We start from the raw sequence: 19286 nt of genomic DNA, 5'->3' as shown, positions 1-19286 counted from the left end.
TATATCTGGATTTCCAGAAAGTTTTTGACAAGGTGCCACACAAAAGGTTGCTGCATAAGATAAAGATAGTAAGAAGTCTTACAACACCAAGTTAAAGTCCAACAGGTTTGTTTCAAACACGAGCTTTCAGAGCGCAGCTCCTTCCTCAGGTGAATGGTGAGGTATGTTCCAGAAACATTTATATAGACAAAGTCAGAGATGCTGGACAATGCTTGTAATGCGAGCATTTGCAGGTAATCAAATCATTACAGATACAGGGAGAGGGATAATCACAGGTTAAAGAGGTGTGAATTGTCTCAAGCCAGAACAGTTGGTGGGATTTTGCAAGTCCAGGCCAGATGGTGGGGGGTGGATGTAATGCGACATGAATCCAAGATCCATGTTGAGGCCGCACTCATGCGTGCGGAACTTAGCTATAAGTTTTTGCTCGGCAATTCTGCGTTGTCGTGTGTCCTGAAGACCGCCTTGGAGAACGCTTACCCGGAGATCAGAGGCTGAATGCCCTTGACTGCTGAAGTGTTCCCCGACTGGAAGGGAACATTCCTGGCTGGTGATTGTCGCACGATGCCCGTTCATTCGTTGTCGCAGTGTCTGCATGGTCTCGCCAGTGTACCACGCTTCAGGACATCCTTTCCTGCAGCGTAAGAGGTAGACTACATTGGTCGAGTCGCACGAATATGTGCCGCGTACCTGGTGGGTGGTGTTACCACGTGTAATGGTGGTATCCAAGTCGATGATCTGGCATGTCTTGCAGAAATTGCCCTGGCGGGGTTGTGTGGTGTCGTGGTCGCTGTTCTGAAGGCTGGGTAATTTGCTGCAAACAATGGTTTGTTTGAGGTTGCGCGGTTGTTTGAAGGCCAGTAGTGGGGGTGTGGGGATGACCTTGGCAAGATGTTCATCTTCATTGATGATGTGTTGAAGGCTGCGAAGAAGATGTCGTAGTTTCTCCGCCCCAGGAAAGTACTGGACAACGAAGGGTACTCTGTCAGTGGTGTCCCGTGTTTGTCTTCTGAGGAGGTCGGTGCGGTTTTTTGCTGTGGCGCGTTGGAACTGTCGATCGATGAGTCGAGCGCCATATCCCGTTCGTACGAGAGCATCTTTCAGCATCTGTAGGTGTCTGTTACGCTCCTCCTCGTCTGAGCAGATCCTGTGTATACGGAGGGCTTGTCCATTGGGGATGGCTTCTTTAATGTGTTTCGGGTGAAAGCTGGAGGAGTGGAGCATCGTGAAGTTGTCTGTGGGCTTGCGGTGAAGCGAAGTGCTAAGGTGACCGTCCTTGATGGAGATGAGCGTGTCCAAGAATGCAACAGAATTTGGAGAATAGTCCATGGTGAGTCTGATGGTGGGATGGAATTTATTGATCTCATCGTGTAGTCGTTTCAGTAATTCTTCGCTGTGGGTCCAAAGGAAAAAAATGTCATCGATGTATCTGGTGTATAACATCGGTTGCAGGTCCTGTGTGGTGAGGAAGTCTTGTTCAAACTTGTGCATGAAGATGTTGGCATATTGGGGTGCAAATTTGGTCCCCATGGCTGTTCCATGCATCTGGATGAAGAATTTGTTGTCGAAGGTGAAGACGTTGTGGTCTAGAATGAAGCGGATGAGTTGCAGGATTGCGTCTGGAGATTGGCAGTTGTCGGTGTTGAGTACTGAGGCTGTTGCAGCAATGCCGTCGTCATGGGGGATGCTGGTGTAGAGTGCCGAGACATCCATTGTGACGAGGAATGTTCCTGGTTCAACTGGTCCATGGGTGCTGAGTTTCTGTAGGAAGTCCGTCGTGTCGCAACAGAAGCTGGGTGTACCTTGTACGATGGGTTTCAAGATGCCCTCGATGTGGCCAGAGAGGTTCTCACACAGGGTCCCATTGCCTGAAACAATAGGACGGCCTGGTGTGTTGGCCTTGTGTATTTTTGGGAGGCAGTAGAGATCTCCAATGCGGGGATTACGTGGGATGAGATAAAGATGCATGGCATTAAGAGTAAAGTAATAACATGGATAGAGGATTGGTTAATTAATAGAAAGCAAAGAGTGGGGATTAATGGGTGTTTCTCTGGTTGGCAATCAGTAGCTAGTGGTGCCCCTCAGGGATCAGTGTTGGGCCCACAATTGTTCACAATTTACATAGATGATTTGGAATTGGGGATCAAGTGCAATGTGTCCAAGTTTGCAGATGACACTAAGATGAGTGGTAAAGCAAAAAGTGCAGAGGATACCGGAAGTCTGCAGAGGGATTTGGGTGGGTTAAGTGAATGGGCTGGCACTGGAGGGTGTGCAGAGGAGATCCACTAGGTTAATCCCAGAGTTGAGGGGGTTGGATTACGAGGAGAGGTTGAGTAGACTGGGACTGGATTGGTTGGAATTTAGAAGGATGCGGGGACCTTATAGAAACATATAAAATTATGAAGGGAATAGATAGGATAGATGCGGGCAGATTGTTTCCACTGGTGGGTGAAAGCAGAACTAGGGGGCATAGCCTCAAAATAAGGGGAAGTAGATCCTAAAGTAGATTTAGGATTGAGTTTAGGAGGAACTTCTTCACCCAAAGGGTTATGAATCAATGGAATTCCTTGCCCAGTGAAACAGTTGAGGCTCCTTCATTAAATGCTTTTAAGATAAATAAAGATAGTGTTTTGAAGAGTAAAGAGATTAAGGGTTATGGTGTTCGGGCGGGAAAGTGAAGCTGAGTCCACAAAAGATCAGCCATGATCTCACTGAATGGCGGAGCAGAGCTCGAGGCGCCAGATGGCCTATTCCTGCTCCTAGTTCTTATGTTCTTATATGCCCGAGCGACACAATAACTTAACTTCAGTCTGGACTGAGACCACCAGGTTGCCCGGGTAGCAGGATTTACCATCATCGCAGGCATGCCCCAGGCGGTGATAGATAGGACATATGTCCCCCTACGAGCACTGGCACATGAGGTGGCGCCCTTCATCAATAGGAAGGGCTTCCACTCGATCAATGTGCAGGACGCCATGATCACCTGCAGGTTCGCCGACTGGGGACCTGGCCACCAGCAGCTCAATTGTCCCGTCCCACCCCCACAAACCCCCATGTCCCCCCTCCCTGCATCCCCCCTCACCACAGTACCACCACCATCTCCGAGCTTCCCACCAGCTTCACCACAGTGTGTTAGCCCTGGATCGGCAGTAACAGCGGGTTTGGTCCATGGTGGAGACTAATGGCAACCCACTCCGTGATGAGCTCTGGTGCTGCGCATCGTTTGAGAGTCTGATTCCCACCCTGCTGTCATATTCCACTGTCCGCCGGGTGATCCCTGCTTGCATGCTGGCCATTCCATCACACAGGCCCACAGATGGGGTTCGGAATGTTGGTGAACAGGTGTTTATTTGTGACAATGCTACGTACAATAACTGTGCTCTAAACCCTAACGCTATCCTGTGCTGCACACGTGCCAACTTTACTAGTGTCTACTTTTCTAATCTTAGTGGTGGGTCTTCAAGCAGTGCTTCAGAAGCGGAGCGTATCCCACCCTGTGACCTGGGCCCCTTCGGCGGCTGTCCTCTGGAGCGACCGGGCCTGGATGGGCTCAGCAGTCTTCCGGGTTTCACAAGTGGCGTTGTGCCACCCTGTTCCGCTGCCCATCGGATGTGCCTGGGAGAGGTGGGAGGGATTTAGAGGTGCTGCGGGGTTCCAGCACCTCCCCTGCGAGAGTCACCGGCACGGGCCCCATCACCACCTCTTCACCCGGGACGCCCGATGACCCTCAGGCTACTCCTTGGGACGGGGGTGAGGCCGGAACGAGATCCAGGGCTCTGCCGTCACCTGGCTCTGCCAGTCCTGGAGGCTTTCTCTCTTCACGACCAGGGTCTCAATGCTGACAAACATGGAGCACAGAAACTGTCCATTTTCCAGAGGGACTTTACCACATCACTCGGGGACCGTGCCAGGTACCTCTGTGTCTGGCTCAGGTCAGCATCCAGCCAATGCTCTCGACACCCGCAGCCATGGTCCGTTGTGATTGGGCCACACTCTGGAGTGCAGCAGCAATGTCCATGTGGCTCTGGTACATGGCTTCCCTGTCCTGCAGCTCAGACACTGCCTGCACACTGTGCCTATGGCCTTGGACATCCTGACTCATGGCCATGACCTTCGTACCCAAAGCCTTCACCGTGTTTGCCACCCATGCGGTGTTGGCCTGAGTGGCATGCATTTTCGGCAGTGCCTCCTGCTCCTGCAGGTGGTTGGGGACATCTGGCTGCACTTGCAAGCTCAGGATTGTAGTTGACACCCCTCAGCATCTTTAACATTGATGGGACCGTTCTTTCCAGAAGCTCAAGTCCAGTCTGGATGGCAGCTAGTCAGTGGGGTCAGGCCGCCTTCCAACCATCCCCCTCCCCCTCAGGGCTTCCTAGCTTTACCTGATGCACCGCTGTATGTGTGTCGTGCACACCTGATGGTGCCCCAGGAGCCTCATCACTAAAGTGCCCAGCTGAGTTGAGTGTCTCTGGGTTGGTGGATGCTGTTGGTGACAGCAGTGATGAAACATCAGTTTTGTCCCCGGACATGTGCTTTGGGGTGTTGCGTGGTTGCAGCGGTGGGTGGGGGTGGGGAGGCGTTTAAGGGACCCCGAACAGTCCAATCTCATCGCCAGGTGAATCGCGGGGTTGTGGTGGGGGACAAGAGACACCAGCCGGTCCCTCCTCTTCGGGAGGTGACCCTGCAAACCACAAGAGGCATGGTGAGATCGCAGGTAGGCATAGTGTGGGGGGGAGGAGGGGGAGGAGGGTTGATTCATGTGCCATTGTGACATTGCAACACATCGGGGGCTCACTTGGTTGTCCCATGCTAATCTCCGCCTCTGCGACTGCCTGCTGTACCACCCTGCCAATCAGGTCCATCACCCTTTTCTCCAACGGTGAGGGATCACCGGTCTTGTGCGACCCCTCCGATCTTCTCCCGCTCCCGGCAGTTGTGGGCCGCCTTCTCCTGAGGGACAGATAATGCACAGTGAGACACATGGACGCAGGCAGCGCAGCTGGTGGCCTGTGTTTACAGGGCACACGGTCTTGGCAGGTGACATGGGTGTTGGCATGTGGTGCAGGGTGCACGTGGATTGCTGACGGGTGGGATTCAGTCACCCTCTAGACAGGGAGTATGGGATAGGGGTAGTGCCAGGGGCACAGAGCTAGTGACTCACCCTGCCTGGCCTGGGGAATTGTGCAGTTTCTTTGTGCATTGCTGTCCAGTTCTTGCGATGGGACACACGGCGCTCACGGCCTCTGCTACCAACACCCAGGGTCGGTTTACATCTTTGGCTGGCAGCCTCCTTCCCACCCTGAGGGACAGGTTGCCCCGCCCCTCCTCCACAGCATCCAGTAATATCTCAAACTCTGTATCTACAAATTTTGGGGCCACTCTCTGGCCTGGCATCTTCTTGGCTGGTATGAGAGAGTGTGGGAGTGGAGTGCTTAGATGCAGCTGCAGCTTGTCAGGTTCTCGAATGCTGTTCCCAGCCCCAGCGACTCACAGACTGGTGTGTGTTGGAATTGCACTAGTTGCACATGGCACGAGTGCTGGCCAATGGACCTCGCACTCAGACTACCGTCCTTAACAAGATGGATTGGCATTTAACGAAGTTCTGAGGGGCACGGGGTTGTGGCATGTTTTGTGGGAAGGGACAGCTTTTAACCTGATGTTTTTTTAAACTAGTGCTGGCTCATTTGCATGTCCTGAATGGGTCCGGCAGTCCACCCCATCAGGACCGTGGAACACCCGCCATTCAGTGCCAGCATCAGCACTTAGAAAAATATTTTATTGAGGCATTTATATATATATATATATATACACATCAAACACAACCATAAAACAAAACAAGCAAACAGGGCTGCAAATAATCAAAACTAAATACCTAACACCCCACCATCCTGCCTCTTGCTCCCCAACTCCCCAACCTCTTTCTTACCCACCCCACTGCTGACTATTTTCAAAGAAGTCGATGAACGGCTGCCATCTCTGGCCAAACCCCTCCACAGACCCTCTTAAGGAGAACTTTATCTTCTCCAGCCTGAGGAACTCTGCCAGATCGCTCACCCCCTGGTTTTGGGGGTCCCGAGTCCTGCCATTCCAATAAGATTCGCCTCTGGGCCTAGACATCAGCCTCTAGACCCCCGGGTCTTTTGACACTCCAAAGATCGCCACTTCTGGACTCGGGACCACCTTCACCTTCAAAATCTCCGGTGTAACGTCGGCGAACCCCTGCCAGAATCCCCCAAGCTTCGGACATGCCTAAAACATGTGGACATGATTCACAGGCCCACCCGTGCACCGCCCACATCTATCCTCCACCCCTTCAAAAAACCTGCCCCCCTTGCCACAGTCATATGTGCCGTGAACCACCTTGAAGTGAATAAGGCCTAGCACACGAAGAGGATGCGTTCAACCTCCTCAGGGCCTCTTCCCACACCCCAGCCTCCACCTCCCTCCCCAACTCTTCATCCCACTTACGCTTCGCTACTCCTATTGGGGTTCCCTCCCAATCCATCAGTTCCTTTTAAATTTCTGACACTTTACCCTCACCTCCCCGTTTTTGACACTTTGTTCTGTAACCCCTGGGCCGGAAGGTGGGGAAAGGACGGTACCTGCTTCCTGACAAAATCCCTCACCTGTAAATACCGGAATCCATTCCCAGCGGGCAACTCAAAATTCCTCCACCCCTTCAATAGGGGTTGCAAGGTAGCATAGTTGTTAGCACTGCTGCTTCACAGCACCAGGGTCTCAGGTCCAATTACCGCTTGGGTTTGGGTCACTGCCTGTGCGGAGTCTGCACGTTCTCCGTGTCTGGGTGGGTTTCCTCCGGGTACTCCGGTTTCCTCCCACAAGTACCGAAAGATGTACTTGTTAGGTGAATTGGACATTCTGAATTCTCCGTCTGTGTACCCAAACAGGCGCCGGAGTGTGATTAGGGGATTTTCACAGTAATCTCATTGCATTGTTAATGTAAACCTACTTGTGACAATAAAGATTATTAAAAAATTAAGCTTGAGAAGCTGCCCCCAACGATTAGATCCCTAAACCACTCAATCCCCGCCCATTGCCATTCCCACAATCCCCTGTCCAGTCCCCCTGCAGCAAACCTAAGATTCCCGCAGATCGGTGCCCAAACCCCCCCCCAAGGCCACAACTACTTCTGGGCTTGTGGAGTACCTGGCCAGTGAGAACGGTAAACACGCCGTCAACAGTGCCCCCAAACTTGAGTCCTTACAAGTGGCTGCCTCTATCCGCTCCCACACCGGCCCCTCCCTCACGACCCATTTCCTAACCATAGCTATATTCGCCACCCAATAGTAATTCAACAAATTTGGAAGAGCTAACCGCACTTCCCCCCCCCCCCTCCCCCCCCCCCCCCCCCACCCCCCCACCCCCCCTCTTCGACCTTTCTCCAGCAGCACCTTCTTCTCCCGCGGGGCTTTACCAGCCCAAACAAACCCTGAAATCAGTGCATTCACCCTCCTAAAAAAAGCGTTTGGAATGAAGATCAGGAGATTCTGGAACATAAATAAGAACCTCAGGAGAACCGTCATCTTCATCGACTTCACCCGCCCCGCCAGCGGGAGCACATCCCACCTCCTAAAATCCCCCTTCATCTGTTCCACCAACCGAGCCAGATTCAGCTTGTGCAGCTGCTCCAACCCTGCACCACCTGAATGCCCAAATACCGAAAGCTTTCCCCCATTACTCTAAACGGCAACTCCCCCAGCCTCTTCTCCTGCCCTCCCACTTCGATCAGAAAAACCTAGCTCTTCCCCATGTTCAATTTGAAACGGCCGAATTCCTCCAATATGCCCATAATTCCCCAAATAACTTACGAAGAGTTTGATATACAGAGCAGTACATCATCCACGTACAAGACGCTATACTCCACCACCCCCTTGTACTATCCCCTGCTCCTCTCTTGATGGGAACCTATCCGGGTCCAGGGCCTTCCCCACCTCCATCGCTCCCATATCCTCCACCACGTCCACCAGCCCAATGAGGGCCCCCAATCCCTCCACAAGGTCCTCCTCCACCCGAGGGAACTCCAACCCATCCAAAAAACATCTCTCAAAATCTCTCATAAAGGTCCCCGAACACCGCATTCACCCCACCGGGTACAAGACCGTGTTCCCCCCTCCCTATCCTTCACCATTCCAATCTCCCTCGCCGCCTCCTGCTTCCTCAATTGATGTGCCAACATCCCACTTACCTTCTCTCCATATTCACAGACCGCCCCCTTAGCCTTCCTCAACTGCCCTACCCCCCTCCCCTTACCCGTGGATTTCAGTCCAAACTCCATCTGAAGTTTGTCGCTCCCTCAACAACCCCACCTCCAGGGCCTCCGAATACCCCCTATCCACCTGCAAAATCTCATCCACTAACCTCACCATCTCCGCCAGTCCGTCTTGTCTCTATGCATCCGTAATTAAATAAAATCACCCCCCACCACTGCCTTCAGTGCCTCCCAGTGTGGCGGCTGACATCTCACCCTTGTCTTTCAGCTCCACAATAGCAGCTCTCACCCACTCACAAACCTCCTCATCTGTCATCTGTCAACAGCCCCACATCCAACTTCCACTGCAGTCGCCCACCCCCCCCCCCCCCCCCCCCCCCACCGATTCACCTGCAAGTCCACCCAATGCGGCGCATGGTCTGAAAATACAATCGTCGAGTACTCCGAACCGACCACCCCCGCCAACATCCTGTCCAACACAAAATAGTCGATCCTCGAATGCACCCTATGTTCTTGAGAGAAGAACGAAAATTCCTTCGCCATCGGCCTACCAAACATCCATGAGTCCATTCCCCCCCCCATACGCTCCATAAACCGACTCAATTTCTTCGCCACCACCGATACTCTCCCCGATCTTGGGCTCAACTGATCCAAATTCGGCTCAAGAATTATGTTAAAATCTGCCCCATCCCACCCATTATCAACCGGTGTGCGTCCAGGTCCGGGATCTTCCCCAACACCCGCCTCATAAACACTACATCATCTCAGTTTGGGGCATTCATCAACACCAGCGGCATCCCCTCCAATTTCCCACTCACCATAACGAACCCCCCCCCCCGTAGTCTGGCACTATGTTCCCCATTTCAAAAGCTAAGTGCTTATTTATCAAGTCCGCCACCCCCTCATTCTTCAAATCCAGCCCTGAATGAAAGACCTGCCCTACCCACCCTTTCCTAAGCCTGGTTTGATCCCAAATCTCCAGGTGCGTTTTCTGCAAGAATGCCACATCCGCCTTTAAGCTCGTCAAATGCGCGAACACGTGAGCCCTCTTGACCGGCCCATTCAACCCTCTCATTCCATGGGATCAGCCTGGTCGGGGAACTTTCTCCCCCCCCCCCCCTCCCTCTACCCCCCCCCCCCCCCCCCCCCCCCCCCCCCCATACCTCCCATGATTAACCATAGCCCCGTCTGGGCCAACCTCCGGCCTGCATCCCATCAGGCCCGCCCTCGGGTGCCCACCATCATCAATCCCCCTCACACCATATTTCAAAAGCCCCTTTCCGGTCAGCAGTCCCCCCCCCCCCCCTCAGAAAGCAACAATCCCAACCCTCATCAACACTCTAACCACCTGCTCACCCCCCACTGTGCTGTCGCAAACTAGCCCGCTAGCCCGCCCAGTTAGGCTGGCAGCCTCTGTCCATGGCACCTAGCGTCCTACCTCCCACTGATTCCTTCCTACCCCCCACCCCATTCAAATACTATCTTGGTGCAAACAAGAACATCACATTGAAAGAGCGAAAGAAAAAAAGCACAACCTCCACAGAAGAACAAAGGACAATGGCCCCCAGAGAGAAAGAAAACCCAGAGCAGAGCCCGATGCACTCACCCATGACCCTCCCCCATCCCCCAAGTAACCCCCAGCCACACTCCCCGAGGGGAGAAAACAACCCCCCCCCCCCCCAAGAGAAAAGAAATGGGGGGGGGGGAACCCTCTCCCCCTCAAAAGAAAACCTCAACCTCCACGGACAGGGAGAACCAACCTCCGAAAACATCTCCTCCAAAGTTTAAATATCCTCCATCTCCTGCCAGTCCATTGTCTCTCACAAACTCCATTGCTTCTTCCAGCGTACCAAAATAGTATTCCCGAGGTCACCCAGAGGCGGGCCGGGTACAGCATCCTGAACTTCAACCCCTTCTTAAAGAGGGCAGCCTTCACTGTCCTCTTTGCCAGCTCCGCATCCAGGTCCTGGCACACTCGAAGCTCACTGCCCTCCCAGTTAACGCCGCCTTGTCTGCCTGGCCTATCTCATGATCCTTTCCTTTTCAGAAAACTGGTGCAACTGCACCACCATCGCCCTCAGCGGCTCGTTACCCTGCGGCTTCCTCATCAGCGCCCGACGCGCCCAGTCCACCTCCAGGGGCGATTCAAAGGCCCACTCTCCCAGAAACTTCTCCAACATCTTGGCTGCATAAGAGCCAGCGTCCACTCCCTCAATGCCCTCTGGCAACCCCACAATCCTCAGGTTCTGTCTCCGGAAGCGGTACTCCAGATCCTCCACCTTCTCCTGCGTATCTTGCATCACCCCCATCTCAGCCACCAACAAAGTAAGCTGCTCCTCATGCACACCCACTATCTCCTCCATCTTCTGGATCACCTGGCTTTGAGACTCCAGTCTCAGCTCCACACGGTTGATAGCCACCTTAAGCGGATCCACTGTCTTCGCCAGATCCTCGATGACTCCTTTCTCTGCTAGGTGAACTTCTTGTTCAAGAAACCCACCTGCTTCTCTATAGACCACTAGATGGTAGTGCCAATTCCTTACCCTCTGCCATCTTCCCCTGTGTCGCAGGCAATATTTCTCGATCTGACAGTTCCTTTCGCCTAAAACCACTTCTGGTCAACGAATCCATCTACCAATGGAATAAACTCTTCCTCCACCACTCCTGCACCTTTTACCATTAAAATATTGGCCTGATAGGGCAGCACGGTGGTGCAGTTGTTAGCGCTGCTGCCTCACGGCGCCGAGGTCCCAGGTTCGATCCCGGCCCAGGGCCACTGCCCCTGTGGAGTTTGCATAATCTCCCTGTGTCTGCGTGGGTCTCACCCCACAATCCAAAAGATGTGCAGGGCAGGTGGATTGGCCACACTAAATTGCCCCTTAATTGGAAAAAAATTATTGGATACTCTACAGTTAAACAAAAACATCCGCCAATTAATCGGGGAAAAGGCCCAAAAGCACCGCCACAAGCAGGAGCTGCCAAATGCGTGACCGCTCACACCATGGCCGCGGCCGGAAAAACCCAGCATCAGCATTTCAATCCAGTCTTTGGGCTGGGATTCTTCAGTAATGGGGCTATGTCCTCACGCCGGCGAGAAAACGGGCACGATTCACTCCGGACTTTTTTCTAGAAAGTCCGGAGCGATTCCTCGATTTGCAGCAGGCCAGCAGGACCCCCGACTGCTCCATGCAGCTCCGGCTGCGGATACGGGGTCCTACATTTCTGGCCATGGGTCCGCGCATGCGGGCGGCGCTGGCCTCGCGTGACATGGCGGACCCACACAGCGGACTGGCGCCGAAGAAGTAGGCCCCCCCCAGAGGGCGTGCGCCCACCGATCAGTGGCCTCCAATCGCGGGCCTGGCCGTCGAAGAGCCCCCCCCCCACCCCCCATCAGGTTGGCCACTGTAGCCACAACTCCGAGCTCATGCCGGGTAGAACCATAGGTGAACCACGCTGGAGGGAACTCGGCCGGTCGTCCGTGGAGAATCGCCACGGGGGCCTCTTTCAACGGCCCCAGACCGGCACCGCGTCGACTGGCAGTGATTATTCTCCGGTCGCCCATCGCGGGTCCGACGTCCCATTCTCCGCCCCCGCGCCGAGCATGATTGCGGAGCGGAGGCTCGGAGAATAGATGTCTTGGTCTCCATTTTGGAATTTGACCAGGAAAGACAGCTTTCTTTGTAGCTTTCTGTCACAGATTGAATCCTCCACTTTTGTTCATGAGAGCATGTTGAGATCATAGCAACATTTATTTTTTGGACAAATACATTAGAAGAACCCCCACTTAGGAGAATCTGATAAATCAATTATAAAATATTGCTGACTCTGAATATCATATCTTAAATATCCTAATTCTCCTGGAGTCAGCACTATAGTCCCCAGGATATCTCTGTAACTTTATGGCTCTTCAATCGCATGGCTACAACGCCAGAACTGTCAGTTTGATACCAATGAACCATTCTGACAAACAGCTGACTGAGAACTGGCAGGCTTATCACATACATAACTCGATGTTGCACACTATTAGAATGGGATGTGAACCTGCAACCACAGAGCACCAAGCCAGCTGTTTTTTAACTGATGCTGTACAAAACAAAGCTAAGACTTGTTTACTACTGCAAAACATACTGTGCTGTTCACAAATGAAAGAACAATAGCACAATAAACCCGTCTACAGTTTGTACAGGAATTAACTTTGGATTTCATTAGAAGAATCATTAATGTATTATTGGAAGGTGCATTTTGTCAAATTATTTCCCACATTAAATTTTACAACAGTTTCTCAAGGACAATGAGGGATGAGCAGTAGATGATGGCTTTGGTCATGGTGCCCATTTCCCAAGGATTAATTAAAAACTTTGTGATTTATTATGCTATACATGGAATGATCTTGCAGCGGGCGGGACGGAAGAATCCAGCCCGATTTTTATTGAATTCAAATTGCACCATCAGCCATGGTGGGATTTGAACCCTGGTTCCCAGAGCATTATCCTGGGTTTCTGTTTTTTTGGCCAGTGATAATACCACTACGCCACTATTTCCCCAGTTGAGAGGATTAAAATCTTAGAATGGGTTTCATGAGTCTGTGTTTTTTTTAGTATCAAGTATGGATGAGTGAGAGTTAGATTGTTTATGAGTGAGAGTTAGATTGTCTGAGGATTTTTCATCTCTTCTGAGATATGCCCGTGGTGGATCCTGAGTGAATGGTTATCAAGGTGGTATAAGATTGTTTGGGAAGCGACATTCGGATGTGTGGGGAGCATGAATTAGCATGAATGAAGAATGGGAAGTTGGTAAAAGGATGTGAGGGGTGAAGGCTAGTGGGCCGACCAGCTTTTAAAACAACTGGGATGAAGTCCCAGAGAACCAATGTGGGTCTTCTAACCAGGCCTCCAGTGCACTCACCCACCTCATGGCTGTCTACGATCTACTTCCAGGGTTGGCTTCCCTGACTCTGTCCTGTCACTGCCTCCCCAGAGCAAAAGTTGGGTGTTAGAGGATCCTTTAAACTGAGGTGGGTTTGGCGAGTTGGAAGATTTTCTGATTCAAACGCACTGCCTCGGAAGAGAATGTCAGCCCGAGGAATTTAATGTTGTGACATTCATTGCTATGGGAACAGCCTCAGGTGATGGTTCTCTTATAGTCACTCATGTGAAGCTTGAAGTCGCAAAAAAACTTTGCTGACATATCCATGTAGACATGGCAGTGTTTGTGGTTGCTTGGATTTTTCAGCTGAAGTTGCATAGCCGACAAAGGGATTATGGAGTTTTTTTTTATTAAGAGTACCCAATTAATTTTTTCCAATTAAAGGACAATTTAGCATGGCCAATCCACCTACCCTGCACATCTTTGGGTTGTGGGGGCGAAACCCACGCAGACAGGGGGAGAATGTGCAAACTCCACATGGACAGTGACCCAAAGTCGGGATTGAACCTGGGACCTCGGCACCGTGAGGCAGCAATACTAACCACTGCGCCACTGTGCTGCGCTGGGCACATGGAATTTTAAGTGAAAATTCATTCACTTTAGTTCCCATGATACTTTGCACTAGTTTAAAAAACATCATGCTAAAAGCTGTCCCATCCCACAATACATGCTACACCCCCTCCCCCCACCCCTCTTCCACCCATCCCCCTTAGAACTTCCAGCGTGGCCTTCATTAATCCCACCTTGTTAAGGACATTAGTCTGAGTGCTAGGTCCATTGACCTCAGGCAGGTATTTTTGGTCGCTGGGCGCGGCTGGAGAATCTTGCCCCTGGAATTCAAAGCCTAATGATGACCATGAAACCATTGTCGATTGTTGTAAAAACTCATCTGGCTCACCAATGTCCTTCAGGGAAGGCAATCTTTCATCCTTACCTTGTCTGGACTACATGTGACTCCAGAACCACAACAATGTGGTTGACTCTTAAATGCCTTCAGGGATGGGCAATAAATGCTAACCCAGAAATGGCCACATACCATTAACAAATAAAAAGAAAAAAAGTGTTCAATTTGCTACAAAACAAATTTCTATTCAGCAACCACATTAAAGACAGCTATGGCCTATTTAAACTGTAAATGATAGCATTGCTGCCTCACGGCGCCGGGGTCCCAGGTTCGATCCCGGCTCTGGGTCACTGTCCGTGTGGAGTTTGCACATTCTCCCCGTGTTTGCGATGGTTTCGCCCTCACAACATGATGTACAAGGTAGGTGGATTGAACACGCTAAATTGCCCCTTAATTGGAAAAAATGAATTGGGTACTCTAAATTTATTTTTTTAAAATAAACTGAAATGAAAATATAAAGTCAGCAGCCCGCGCCCACTGAATCATAGAATCCCTACAGTGCAGAGGAGACCATTCAGCCCATCAAATCTGCACTAATCCTCCAAGCACTCTGCCTAGATCGACTCCCTTGCTCACCCCGCCCGATCCCCGATAACTTAACGTGCGCATCCCTGGACACTAAGAGGCAATTTAGCACAATCAATTCATCTAATTGCACATCTTTGGACTTAGATAAGTGCTTTTTAAAATTCTGAAACTCAGCCAAGCATTCATAATAACCTCAGCTGCAATAACCGCCCTTTGAGAATGTCAACAAAGCACTCTATTGAAAATGTAGGAACGAGTGGTAATGTTGTTTCTAACCTATACCAGACTGTGGCATCAAGGTGCTCTGGCAAAATTGAAGTCAACGGGAATTGATGGAGGGAATGCGTGGAATACTGGTTGGAGTCATAGCACCATTCGCAACTGCTCAGACACTGAAGCAGTCTGTGTCCATATGAAGTAATATCAGGACAAGCTTCAGACTTGGACTGATAAGTGGCCACGCAAATGCCATGAAATGATAATCTCCAACAGATAATTTGACCATCTCCTCATGAAATTCAATGACATTACCATTGTTGAATCCCCCACTATCAACTTCCTGTGGAACACCACCACCTGCAAGTTCCCTTCCAAGTCACACATCATTCTGAATTGGGACTATATAACTGTTCAGAAGGGTGAAGGAATAAGGGTGTAGGTAGGTGTCATGGGGGAAGCAGGAGTTGGGGAAGGAGTTTGGAGGAGCAAAGTTATCTGGGGGGAGAAGGATGCAACTGTGGAGGAAGGTGTCAAGGGGGAGGGAGGAATAAAGGAGACAGTTTGGAGGGGTGAAGGAGTAAGGTGGAGATAGGTGGCATGGGAGAAAAAGAGATGGGGGAGAGATGTCGCAGAGGTGAAGATGTCTGGTTGGAGGAACGGGTAAGGAGCGGTGAAGGATTAGGGGTTGAGCAAGATGTAAGGGAAGATGTAAGAAGTGGTGAAAGAGTAGAGACACAGAAAGGCTTAAAGGAGGATTAAGAAGAAGAGAAAGAGGAAGGAGCATTGGGGAGGGAGAATGCCCAGGTGAACGTGCAACGGAGGGATTTGCAGAGTCACATTTTGCCTCCTGGGGATGGAACTGGAGGTAGGCCAGGAAAGGAAGGAATGGTGTTTATGAGAGGAGACAGAGGGAGCCGATAGGGTGGGAGGGCGAGGATGTATAGGTAGCAGTAGAAAGGGCGCGAGGGTGGATGATGGGGATTCAGAGGCAGACACCAACCTTGGAAGTGGGAAGGAGAAGGTTGTAGAGGTTAATGTGGATGGGAGTAGGGTGTTCAGAGAGTTGGGGAACGTGCATGTTTAGCTCGATGTTGTTGAAGGAGAAAGGTCCAGGCTGAAGTGTAACGAAGGGGAGGATACAGGTGATGCAATGGAGGGCTAATGGGGATGGAGGTGGGGGAGTACATGGGCGACAGGGGAGGGGAAATAAAGGGAGCTGATTGAAAACCTAATGATCACCATCTTTCCATAAACAAAAGTAATCGCAGCCAAGTATTAGGTGAACACAAGTGCTGCAGAGGCGTAGGGTGGGTGGAGACTGGTCAGTTCAGATGGACAACTGAAGGGGAACCCCAGCAGGCAGCATTGGAAAACTCGGACAGTCATAGAAGTGTGATGGTTGAAGGATCCGTGTGTGTGGGGACTGCTTGCACATGGTGTAAAGGCCATGTCACAGATACTTTCTCCCTCTAGAATCACTTGTGGTGCTGCTGCGGCATGCAGCTGAACACCAAATGGGTGGGTGGGGGGTGGGGAACATGGAACATAGTAATGAGGTGATCCAGATCCAGACCCCACACATAGAAACATTTAAGTATGAATGGATACTTTTGAGTAGACGCCCAGACAGAACGGCACCACTGTATCCAACACAAAGAACCATAGGTACCGCCCCACCCATCGAGAAACGACCCTCAGATTGAGGGGTTTGGAAGATATCGATTGGGAAAGGCCCAATCGATACATGGCAGGTAAAAGACCCGCCCCGAAGGGGCACGGACTTCTAGGGACTATAAGAATAGACCGCGCACATGGTTCGGTCTGTTTTGCTCCGGCTCTGACTGCTGCTTTGCTCCGGCTCAAGTCTGTTGCTTCCAGACTCCGGCCCAGACTTGTTACATCGCATCCTGACTCCAGTTTCAGCACCGGCCGTTGAGCATCAGCCATCGAACTGTAAGTGCCACTACAACGATCGCTACGTGATCCAGACTTTGCTAGACCCTGACAACTTTAAGTACCTGAGAGTTGCAGACCAAGAACGGGACGAAGACCTTGCTCCCTGACCTTGACTGTTCCTGTCTAGATAAGTATTTTAGTTGTTTAGTATTAGAAGTAAGTTAGTCTCTTTAGCGTATGCATGTGTATTTATTATATTTGTCATAATAAATATCAATCGTTTGGACTTACTAATCGGTGTACAGATTTATTACTTTGAACCTGATCTTGATATACTTGTGAGGTGTCTAAATACGGCACCTGGCGACTCCTGAGCATAATTACATACACAGAGCAATAGCAGTGTTAAGCACACGGCCTTTAAACGGAGGCGTGTTAATACACTCCAGTAAAACGAGCAACATTTAGTGGCGACATCCTGACGGGACGCGGTTACAAGTGGCACCCCCACTCCGTCGAGGACCCAGAAATTTGAATTAGAAATCTGAGTAAAGAAAAAGGAAAAATCACAAGTAATCAAGGTGTTCAAACGAATAAAGATAATTCGGAAGTATGTTTTGTGCATGCGTACTAACAGGGTTGTAAGGAAAACCTGAGAGCTTTTGTTGCGACAAACTTTCGGGAGTTTTGTGAACGGAACATAGCGTAAGCCTTACCCGTCTTGTAAAACATAACCTCAACACCCCCTGTTCCAAATTTAAGAAAGAAAGATAAAATGGCCATGCAGGCAATGGAACGCCTCATGAACCCAGAACGGTTTGTGGTCGCAGCGACCAGCAGTAGCCGAGTAGGTCAGTGTCCCGTTTTGGAGCTGGAACTCCACAAGTATCTGCAAGGAAAGGGATGGCCCCTTTGGAAAGAGTTCTGTATGAATGAGGAGACAGGTCCCGGAAGTATAGGACATACTTGGTGGGAGAACCTCTCTCAAATTCATAAGAAAAATCTTAGTAAATCACGCAAGCCGATGGCAATCGTGTCCTGTTGCGAGGCACTGAGGAGGTCGTTCAGACGCTCCGGGCAGAATTAGAAGAACGAAATAGGATGAGCAAAGTGGATGTCAGGGACATCGAGAAAGAGAATATGGAACTTAGAGGGAAGCTGGCAGAGAAGGGTAGCGAGGTAGATGATGCCAAGAGGGCACATCAGTCATGTCTAGCCCATCTCAGCAGTTCCCAGACCCAGTACGAAAAGGCCTATCAGGACGTGCAACGTGCCGTCCTGATAAGAGAAGAATCAGAGAAGCAGGTAGAGGCATTGCAGAGGCAATGCTCTGACCTTAAGGCAGCGTTAAGAGCACTCCATGCTGCCACCACAGAACAGAGACAAAGTACAGTGGATCATGCGAAGTGTAGAAAGCAGATTGCGGAACTGCAATCTCTGCTTTCAGTGCAGAATGGGTTCCAAAGTACTTTTGGAACACGGCTAGATGAGGAGAATGCCCCAGACTGGCAGGAATTAAGTGAGACAGCGCAGCGTTATGTTCAAGGAACATGTGCACCAGCAGCGCAGCAGAAAAGACAAGCACCCCAACCCCCACAGATCAGATAGTTATCGCACCAATGAATCCAGTCACCACCCAAAGGAAAGCGACCACAGAAGGCGCACCCGATATTACCTACGCCACCCCCTTAACTGTAACCCAACTCAGGGACGTGTGTGACAAAATCACTCCGTTTCTCCCCACCGCAGACCCCCACCAATTTTTCACGAAAGTGAAACAACAGGCAACCATGTACGGCCTGGACGAGAGAGAGCAGGTTAAGCTCACGGTTCTGAGCTTAGACCAATCTGTTGTAGCAGCCCTCCCCGACCCACAGAACGTTGGCGGAGGCACCCTAGAGGAAATGCACACCTCCATTTTAGATGCCATAGGGTATAACCGAGGTGACCCAGTCGAAGGACTTAACAAGTGCCGACAAAAGAAAACAGAGCATCCCACAGCATTTGCAGGAAGGCTGTGGATCCATTTTAACGCAGTTTTCGGCGATTTAAACAGAGCGCATTTGAACCGTGAAAACATGGTTAAATGGACGCGCACCATAATTTCCCATGCCACAGATGCAGGACAGAGTGCTTGCAACAGTTATGACCCCTCAGAAGAAGCCCACAATGAGAAATGGGTCCTGAAAAGATTGTCCGCGCTTGGGAGCAATCAGTTCAGGGCAAAGGCAAAGTAAAGTCCCCAGAGGAAGCTCAGGCTGCAGCGGACATTCAGGCAGTGAGAGCACACCAAAGCCCCGCATGGGTAAATGAAGGAAAGAACAGCCCTCCACAGAAGTCGCTTGAATGCTACAACTGTGGCCAGTTAGGACATTGGGCTAAGGAATGCAATGCACCCCAAAGATCGCAGAGAGGCCAGCAGACAGGCACTCTGAATAGAAACAAAGCAAAGCCGATTCATAGTATAGGGATAGTCAGGACAGACCAATGTGGACGGGACGGACTGACGGTGTTCGGGCTCCCCCACTTGGGTCTGTGACACTCTTTGGGATCAATCCGGAAGACCGGTAGTCACAGCTAAGG

Source organism: Scyliorhinus canicula, chromosome 2 (genome assembly GCF_902713615.1).
Source record: "Scyliorhinus canicula chromosome 2, sScyCan1.1, whole genome shotgun sequence".
Taxonomy (NCBI): Eukaryota; Metazoa; Chordata; class Chondrichthyes; order Carcharhiniformes; family Scyliorhinidae; genus Scyliorhinus; species Scyliorhinus canicula.
Note: the sequence above shows the minus strand (reverse complement) of the source record.